The 9,926-nt window shown below is 34.1% G+C and overlaps 3 non-coding genes across 3 annotated transcripts; all 3 read left to right on the top strand.

Annotated features, from left to right (window-relative positions):
- The first annotated feature begins 6,938 nt into the window (after window positions 1–6,938).
- Window positions 6,939–7,010, top strand: TRNAG-UCC (transfer RNA glycine (anticodon UCC)). The gene has a single exon. It is a non-coding gene; the product is annotated as a tRNA-Gly (tRNA).
- Window positions 7,011–7,370: 360 nt separating this feature from the next.
- TRNAG-UCC (transfer RNA glycine (anticodon UCC)) lies at window positions 7,371–7,442 on the top strand. Its single transcript has one exon. It is a non-coding gene; the product is annotated as a tRNA-Gly (tRNA).
- Window positions 7,443–8,026: 584 nt separating this feature from the next.
- Window positions 8,027–8,108, top strand: TRNAS-UGA (transfer RNA serine (anticodon UGA)). Its single transcript has one exon. It is a non-coding gene; the product is annotated as a tRNA-Ser (tRNA).
- Window positions 8,109–9,926: the final 1,818 nt, after the last annotated feature.

Raw genomic sequence — 9,926 nt, 5'->3', positions numbered from 1 at the left:
ACTCAGCACTAACAGGCTAACCTAATATTCGCGGCTTGCGTTTTGGTACGCACGCCGTCGAATTTGTTTTTTGCGTCACCCGAAATTGGCTTGCGTGCGTTTGCATTTGATTTCATTGAGCGAAACGTCAAATCAAAATGTCACGCAGAACAATAATTGGAAATTGAGTTAGCTTCATACGCACGCCGTTCAATTTCGGTTGGTCCCATACAAGTTGTATGTGCATGAGAAATTTTTGACAGTAAATTGGCGGCGTGCGTGAATATTAGGTTAGCCTGTAAGTTGAGCTAGTGAGCTGTCTCCTAGACTGGGCCGCTCGTCCCAGTAGCTCATTAACATGTGCCTACCTATCAGCCAACTTATTGACCAGTGAGTCGATTGGTTGAGTCGAACTGAGAGTTAATAGAGAAAGAAAGAGAAAAATATAGTAGAAAATAGAAAACTGTAGAAACGGGAAAATGTTTCATTCAACCCGTTCATCACGTTTGCTGTCACTTCCATATCTCATATCTCCACCATTCCTCAATGAGTTGCTTCACTGAATTGAGCTAGAATCACTGAATCAACTCGCAAAAATTTGCCCGTTATGGGACGATGGCATAGCACACGGAGTACTCATCTGGCAAACTTTAGTTGTTAGGTACGGATCTCGAATAGTCGCTTTTTATACCCGTTTGGTAGCTGTAAATTTCTAAGTTCGGACAATTAATATTAAGAAAAAAGTGGATAAGCTTATAATATCTGCTGCTCTGATGTCATCCAGATTTTCAAGCAAGTCACTGCAAAGTTTGCTCTCCGTTTATCAAAATCCAGGCAACGGGCAGATAATTTATTGGATAGATTTATCCTCATCCTCATCGATGAAACCTCTGCAGTAGAGGTACGTGAAGAGCTGCGGCCACTATGCGGCTGTTTTGCCCCCTTTTGTTAGGTAGAGACTTTGTGTGCTGAGCATTTATCTTTGACTGAAGTTGTCGGGTGATATAACTAGTTGCTTCCATTTGCCATTCTTCTTTGGCAAACTCTATAAATTTTTCATGTTTTTTCCTGTTCCACATGTTTGGGGTATATCCTTGTTATTCTATTTGTGCAGAACGTCTCAGCCATTTGACTAAGAACTGTTCCCATTAAACATCATCACCAATTTCCCGGTCGATTGATCCTCTTGCCTTGGTCCCATTCTTCTAGGTCATTAAAAAAGAATTGAGCTCGGAGGGTCGGCTGTAGGAAATTCTTTGAGGTCGGTCGAAGTTTTGTATTGATCGATATTTGGGTGCGTTCATGTCGTAATCGTTAGATGCCCTCTTGATTGCATGAAAAATCGATGGAAAGTTAATTAGCGTGCTTAGCGGCGCTTTGGTGGTTGTCCACTTCTCCGCTACTGGTATTAGTAGAGAAGCCAGCCGTTGAAATTTGACCATTTTACTGACCTTTTACTTTTTCGTGAGCGGATCCCATGTTACTATCGCCGCATGTATGTATGTATCTATGTTCAATTATGTATGTAAAATTTCCTTAACCTCGATACAAGTCTATTAAAAATTCTCTCATGGCTGTCTTAATCCACTCTCTTCAATATGTACATATATATATATATATATATATATGTAAATGCACTTGATGTCCCGCATTCTATTTTATTGGTTATGCATAATACCCCACCATTCAGCCAACGACCTATCCATCCATTCGCACAGCCATCCATCCAGCCATCGATGCATCCAAGCAATAGCAAACATTTTACAATATATTCGCAGCAACTGTTTATGTAATATGCAATGAAGACAGGCAAGCAGCCAGGCAGGCAGGCATTCACTTATTCCGTTCAATTTCCTTAAGGCTTTTAAGGCAACGATGGATAAAGTTAACAGCCTCATAACTTCAAAGCGTCCAAAATCCCGTACACCCGCGCCTTGCTGCCTACTTGCCTGCCCAACATCCGCGCTGAAATGAAACTAAGCGCTTAGCGTTTTCTCATCATCCTCATCATACGCGAGTCAACGAATTTCCATAGTCAGCCATAGTCAGACAGACAGACGGAGGCGACGCAATATTTACGCAGCAGCAGTCTTTGCAACCACTTTGTGCAGCTGTGTGGCTGTGGCTGTGGCAGTGGCAGGAAGCAGATTACCACAGCAATTTTGCATAACTGCCACTGCCAACGCCGCCGCGCTGGTGCCGTTGCCCTCCCTGCAGCCGGCAGCCGTCAAACGACAAAACAAAACATAAATCAATCTAAAATGCATCGATTTTGCATCGATGCCGTGTGGTTATGTCGATATGCTGTTGTGAGAAGGGAGGGCGGTTGGCGCGATGCGGTGGTGGCCGAGCAAAAAGTGGCAGCAGCAGCAGCGGCAGTAGGATTTGCACGGATAAAAGTGCGTTGTTGCAGGTTGGTATTGCGTGGCGCTGGCGTACAAAAAGTGCACAAAATAACAAGAAATTACACCGCAACGAAAATTGTTGCAAATAAAAAAGGAAACACTGCTGAGTTAACTGAAATAGCTGCGCCGAAGAAATAAACGCCGTTGCAGCAGTGTAGAGTGGCATGCAAATGTTGCAGGTTGGAAAATGCTAAAGTTCGTTTGTTAGTTTGCTATGACATAAAACAATAAAAGCAACTTATAGCATTTGTAAGAGGAAAAATGAGTGAGTAGCGGTGAAATGATTATTGTGCTGCGTGCAGAAATCGAGCGTTGCGAAAGGCGAAAAAAGTTGGACGCGGCGGAAGACGACGTTTGTTGCGCTTACTTTTATGCAGCTTTTTATTATTTCTTTCTTACGGTTTTTATGCCATCTATTGCTGGAGTTATTTGCTCTAAGCAGTTGTGGATAGCGATACGCATGCTCCAATTGAAATTAGCTGGGCTAGGTGTGGCTTGTGACGTGCGGTGCATTTGGAGGAACAGTGTTACAACATCACAGGAAATCTAATATGTAAATTATAGAAATTTTGCAATTGAAATTTTTTCTTTATGGTAAATATTTAATATTTGGTTTTGGCGCTGACCGAAAAGGATGCCTTACAGGTTGCAGTGGAAAACACGTTCGATAAATTCATAGTTACTAAATGCATACAATACAATAATCCAATCGACTGTGAATACTTTCGATGCTCGTAATTAGAAATGATGCGCCTTTGAAAAAAGTTGCTTATTCTTACTAATATTATAAATCCGAATCCGATCATCACGAAATTTCACAAATGGGTGCCATTTGAACCAACTTAAAACATAGGATAGCTTTAATCTCGATTAGACAAGAGAGCGTGGCACCTCCCATACAAACGGATTTTTTATATTGCATATCTTGGGAAGTATTTGTGGTAGAGTACTGGAACTTGTTATGGAGATATATAAAATCAATTCCATACTCATGGAAAAGGGCTGCCATTTGTTTAAAAGATCAAATTTAACTAGATTTAAGGGAATTATTTATCTGAAAATTATATTAAAAAATTGCTGTCAAGTGGATAAAAAAAGTAATAGTTTGAAAAGGGTTGCCACCTGTTTAAAATGTAAAATCTGAATTAGTTATTCGCAAGCTATCTGCAAAAAATTTAAATATGGGCGTCAAACGAAGTATTGTTAAGAAATCTTTAGTTTGTGAATTTAGAAATTATTGAGGTCGTTTACCAGAGTTGCCACATGTTTAAATAATTTAAATGAATGGTTACAATATGGGTATGATTCCAAATGGATTTGACATGTATTAGAGTGTTTAGAGATTTTAAGTTTAAACATGCAGAATTTTCTGAGGAATTTTAAAAGGGTTGCCACCTGTTTTAAAACCTAATTCAAATACAATGATATTATAAGCTAAATAATTTATTATAATATAGGTATTAACCGAAGTGATTATGAAAGGACTTCATTTCTAAACTACATCTAAGGAGCTTGCCACCTGTTTAAAATTTCAAATTGAATTCGCGGGATAAAGTAAAGAGTATGACAAGAGAGAGGTTTAAGAAAGTTTTAGTTTGAAAATATTTTTAAGATGGTTAAGAACGAGAAATCTCCTGCTTTGGCATAGTGTCACTATGTTGAGTTTTATTGAAATAAATTACACCTAATGTAGCACCCAGAAATTTTACACACTCAGCGAAGCGGGTGAGGGGGATCTAGTAAAAATAAACATTCAAGCACAAAAGGGCTCACTAGGTACATACTTCTCCAAACTGTATATTTGTTCAGCTACTGTTAAAACGCTAGACATAGCGTTTGAAAAAAGTGGCTAAAAAAAGAAAAACGCGTTAAAATTTTAAAGGCGTTGCAGGAAAGTCGTTGGCACAGCCATTACAAAAAAAAAAAATTTTTTGCTTTATTCATCTTTTAGCGAAAAAATACGATTTCTCCACAACGTTAGAGTGGCGTTAACCTTTAACTTGGCTCAAGAAGAAATAAGCGATAAACAGATGTGAGCCACTTTTCTTGATTTGATAGATGTAGAGCCTTTTAAATATAATCTATTATTTTTATCACTTACATCGCGTATTGAAAGCGTCTGGGTAAATTTATCGACTCACCTGAAATTAGAGAAGAGATAAAATAAATGTAAGTAATGATTCAGTAATTTAATCTATACATATAATAAAACTGTGACAGGTCGATGCCAGTACAATGTAGATATCAAAGAAAAATTAATATGGGGGGCGGGGGGTTTTTATTAGAGCAACAGAAGCCAAATAAACAGTTTACATCTCAGTGATTCCTTTTCAAGTTTGAATTTAATAATACTAAGCAATTCTTGGTTAATTTTTTGCTCAGTTTAAGAAAAAACGCTTACGGAAAAATTTACTTTTTTGTCGCTTACGCTGTTTTGGCGGTTAGGGCTCGATATATTTCGACCAGCTGAACCCGAGCTCCGCTTGACTCGAGTTAATTACAAAAATTGCGAAAACAAAGGCAACAAATTCGCATTTTACTCGAAATTTTTAGGGTGTACGAGTCAAAGTGACATCAGTTTCGGATTCAGCGGGTCGAAATACATGTCGGAAAGTGGATTTGGTTAAAAGCAAACAACACTTTTTTTGTTTGCCGGTTTATTGGTAGGTTAATAACATACGCTTTTTTAAATATGAATTTAGTTATATAAGATTTCTTATGTTTAATTAAGGAGTAGAATAAACATGTTTAGAGAATATTCGTTAAAGTTATGTTTCAATGTGAATCACGGGATAAATAACGGGATTCCGGACTACTTAAAAAATATCCCTAAATCCCGGGATAACAATTTTCCGCATATGTTGGCATCTCTACTACATACATAAAACAAGTATTTAAAATTTTAAATCAGAATATAAGAAAGCCTAATATTTTTGATTGACCTCATAAGCAGTATCAATCAATTTAGATTAGTGTCTATAAATAAATTTTTCACTAATATATACGTAAGTATGTACAAGTATAATGTGTTCCGTCGCTTATCAGTTTTCTAAATATACNGGAGCCTTTTAAATATAATCTATTATTTTTATCACTTACATGACGCTTTCAGTCTGGATAAATTTATCGACTCACCTGAAATTAGAGAAGAGATGAAATAAATGTTAGTAATGATTCAGTAATTTAATCTATACATATGATAAAACTCGATGCCAGATATCAAAGAAAAATTAATATGGGGGGCGGGGGGTTTTTATTAGAGCAACAGAAGCCACATAAACAGTTTATATCTCATTGATTCCTTTTCAAGTTTGAATTTAATAATATTAAGCAATTTTTTTTTGATTTTTTGCTTAGTGTAAGAAAAAAACGCTTACGGAAAAATTTACTTTTTTGTCGCTTACGCCGTTTTGGCGGTTAGGGCTCGATATATTTCGACCAGCTGAACCCGAGCTACGCTTGACTCGAGTTAATTACAAAAATTGTGAAAACAAAGGCAACAAATTCGCATTTTACTCGAAATTTTTAGGGTGTACGAGTCAAAGTGACATCAGATTCGGATTCAGCGGGTCGAAATACATGTCGGAAAGTGGATTTGGTTAAAAGCAAACAACACTTTTTTTGTTTGCCGGTTTATTGGTATTTTTTTAAATATGAATTTAGTTATATAAGATTTCTTATGTTTAATTAAGGAGTAAAATAAACATGTTAAGAGAATTTGTATATAACGGTTTTTTTGCTAATTATTACTTTGCATTGTTATTTGGGATGTATGCGTTCCTCAATGATATGCTTTTTTAAATTTTATTTAAATTTATTTAAAAAATGTATTACTTTAGGATTTGTGCGTATTAATAAATGTGTGATTTTTTTAAATCAATTTATCGTAAATTTTAAATAGTTTGATTTCATGGTATATTTAAATGCTTTCAGTTATTGCATTTTTACTCACATTCATTAAAGTTATGTGTCAATGTGAATCACGGGATAAATCCCGGGATTCCGGACTACTTAAAAAATATCCCAGAATCCCAGGATCACAATTTTCGACATATGTTGGCATCTCTACTACATACATAAAACAAGTATTTAAAATTTTAAATCAGAAAATAAGAAAGCCTAATATTTTTGACTGACCTCATAAGCAGTATCAATCAATTTAGATTAGTGTCTATAAATAAATTAATCACTAATATATACATATGTATGTATGTACAAGTATAATGTGTTCCGTCGCTTATCAGTTTTCTAAATATACGAAGTACGCATAACATTTAAGAAGCTAGCTGCAATTTTTTGGCTTTTTTTATACATACATAGCATGTGAACGTACAGGCATAGGTAAATATGTAAATACTTGGTTAGTTAACAAAATATACCGAATTTGCTTAGTTGTTTTATTTATGTTTGCTTTTGTTTAACCTAGTTAACATTCATTAATGCCGAAAATGAGCTGCGAATAGAAATAAAATAGTATGTACCTAAAATTAAAATTAATTCACACAAAAGTATACTTTCGCGCCGGGTTTGCGATCAGCGCAAAAATAACTAAGGGCGTCGGTGGTGTAATGGTCAGCATAGTTGCCTTCCAAGCAGTTGATCCGGGTTCGATTCCCGGCCGACGCACACTTTTTATATATATATATTTTTTAATTCCATTTTATTTTAATCTTATTTTACTTTAGTTCATATGAGTTCTTATATCTTTCAACACTTTNTTTTTTTTAATTCCATTTTATTTTAAATCTTATTTTACTTTAGTTCATATGAGTTCTTATATCTTTCAACACTTTTTTTGTTGGGTAATTTGATAACTAAGTTTCCACCTGCTTACTNAGTTTGCTTTTGTCTAACCTAGTTAACATTCATTAATGCCAAAAATGAGCTGCGAATAGAAATAAAATAGTATGTACTTAAAATTAAAATTAATTCACACAAAAGTATACTTTCGCGCCGGGTTTGCGATCAGCGCAAAAATAACTAAGGGCGTCGGTGGTGTAATGGTCAGCATAGTTGCCTTCCAAGCAGTTGATCCGGGTTCGATTCCCGGCCGACGCACACTTTTTATATATATATATTTTTTAATTCCATTTTATTTTAATCTTATTTTACTTTAGTTCATATGAGTTCTTATATCTTTCAACACTTTTTTTGTTGGGTAATTTGATAACTAAGTTTCCACCTGCTTACTATTTAATTTAGCGCTTTCTCTGAAAAAAAAAACCATGCAGTTAACAATGTATGTATGTATGCACATATTTGTATATACATAAATATATAGTTACTTCAGCATTTAATTTAATTTCCCAATTACTTTTTATTTCATTTGGTTCCCTTTTTGTTAGGCATGTGAACATTTTATTTCAACAAAGTTCATATGCATTTACTTTTTCTTATTCTTTAATATGTATGTATGTAGTCTTCAGCTAAAAAATTGAAAGCAGATGCAAGCAAAATTGCGCATAGTAACAAATAAAATCAGCTTAATCGACAACTGCACAGCCATCCATGCAGTAGCATACGACCTTGCTTGTTTAGTTTCTCCCTCCTTTTTGTTGCCAATCTTCGCACGTTCAAACACAAACCCATCCATACACATCAACCCTTATTGAAGTGCGCACTTTGGCAACGGCTTAACAACAGCTGCGGTGTCCGAGCGGTTAAGGAGATGGACTTGAAATCCATTGGGTTCTGCCCGCACAGGTTCGAATCCTGTCCGCAGCGAATTTTTTTTTTAACTTTGTATTTTTTTATTTTTTATTTCAATAATTTAAATTTTTTAATTAAATACTTACTGCAGACAAAACGGCACTTATTCCACCAAAGCTACATATATAATGAATTGAATATTTGCACACAAACTGGTTATGAAAAAGAACAAGAACACATATCTGTGGCATTTTCATAAAACAACTTAAGTTAATTTAGAAGTTTTGCCACAAAAATTTTAAATTTTATTAAGCTTTTATAAAAACAGCATCTTGAACTAGGCCTACGGCTAGTTTATTATTGAAATATTGTTTGGGAGTATAATGAATTATTACTTTAAAAAGAAAATGGCATAACTCGAGATAAGTGGTTTTGTCAAAAAGCCACAAATATGCATTTTTGAGCGAGATTTAGCGCATTTACGGAAATATATAGTTACGTCATATTAACAAGTTTTGATGATTTATTTTTTATCAATTATTATTTTTTTTTATAACAATATTGGTACCAGCTCGGCCAAACACTAACGTATGTGTAAACGCCAATCTATATTGGCCATTCTATAACTAAAACCATGTAAATCCAAGTTTAAAATTTTGTACAAAAATTTAAAACATCCAAAAAAAATTCATCAAAACTTCACTTTATATTCAGCTTTTTTTGTATGCAGTTCTAGTATAACAAAGTGCACCGTTTAAAGTGGTTATAAGTAATTTTTTAAGATGTTGCATTTTCCTCCATATAAAAAAATTGTCGAGCAGAGTTCTTATATACTTTGTACCGAAGACAGTGACGACACCGTCACCAAACAAAAATTGCACTGTAAACCAAAAACTTCTAAATAAAAAGTGAAACTTTACTAAAATTCGGTTGATTTTTTCTAAAATTTTTTTACAAAGTTTGAAACTTGGTTATATATGGTTTTTATATATTTTTATAAAAATCGTAATACGTTTAGTAGCAATCAACTGTAGGCAGTGTTCGAACTATACTACAATTAAGGTAGATCTGTTACCTTTTTTATCAAAATCTGTTGTCGAGGACATCTACTACATAAAAGCTTAGAATCTATAACATTTTAATATTCGATTATTTCATTAAGTTTGTGTTGGCTGTCTCCTCCAATTTGTTTTGTTAGTTTTGAAGTTTTGAGTCAAATGATAGGGAGCAAAAATTAGAGGAAAATATTTTTGTTTAGAAACTTTTTCATTGCGGAAGTAAACATTTTTTTTTTTTTTAATTTGCGGGCGGGGCGACCACGTCATTAAAAATTATTTTATGCATTAGACGTTGCTCAGACCAGGAGTCGAGACAAATTAAAATTTGCACTTGATTTGAAGTATTTAAACAGTTTTGAACGAAAAATGTTATTCATTAGAATTAAATTAAAATATGGAAATGTATATCATTGCTACAAATCGCTGTGGGTAATTTCATAACCCGGTGGCAGTAAGTGTAATTTTTGAAGTGAAACTTCTTTGCGTTCGGTTGGTTCGATTGGAATCCGGATTGAAATAAACATAAAGGATTGAGGGTGAGACTAAGAATTAATTAAAACTAAGACAAAGATTAACACTAACACGAAGATTAAAATAACCTTTACAATAATATTAACACTAACATTAACATTAACATTAACATTAACATTAATATTAACATTAACATTAACATTCACATTCATATTAACACTAGCATTAAAATTAACATTAACATTAACATTAACATTAACATTAACATTTACATTAACATTAACATTAACATTAACATTAACATTAACATTAACATTAACATTAACATTAACATTAACATTACATTACATACATTAACATTAAC

The sequence above is a fragment of the Rhagoletis zephyria genome, unplaced genomic scaffold (assembly GCF_001687245.7).
Source record: "Rhagoletis zephyria isolate East Lansing unplaced genomic scaffold, Rhagoletis_zephyria_1.1 Rzeph_scaffold_00300, whole genome shotgun sequence".
Classification (NCBI taxonomy): Eukaryota; Metazoa; Arthropoda; class Insecta; order Diptera; family Tephritidae; genus Rhagoletis; species Rhagoletis zephyria.
This window is presented reverse-complemented; position numbering and strand designations above follow the sequence as displayed.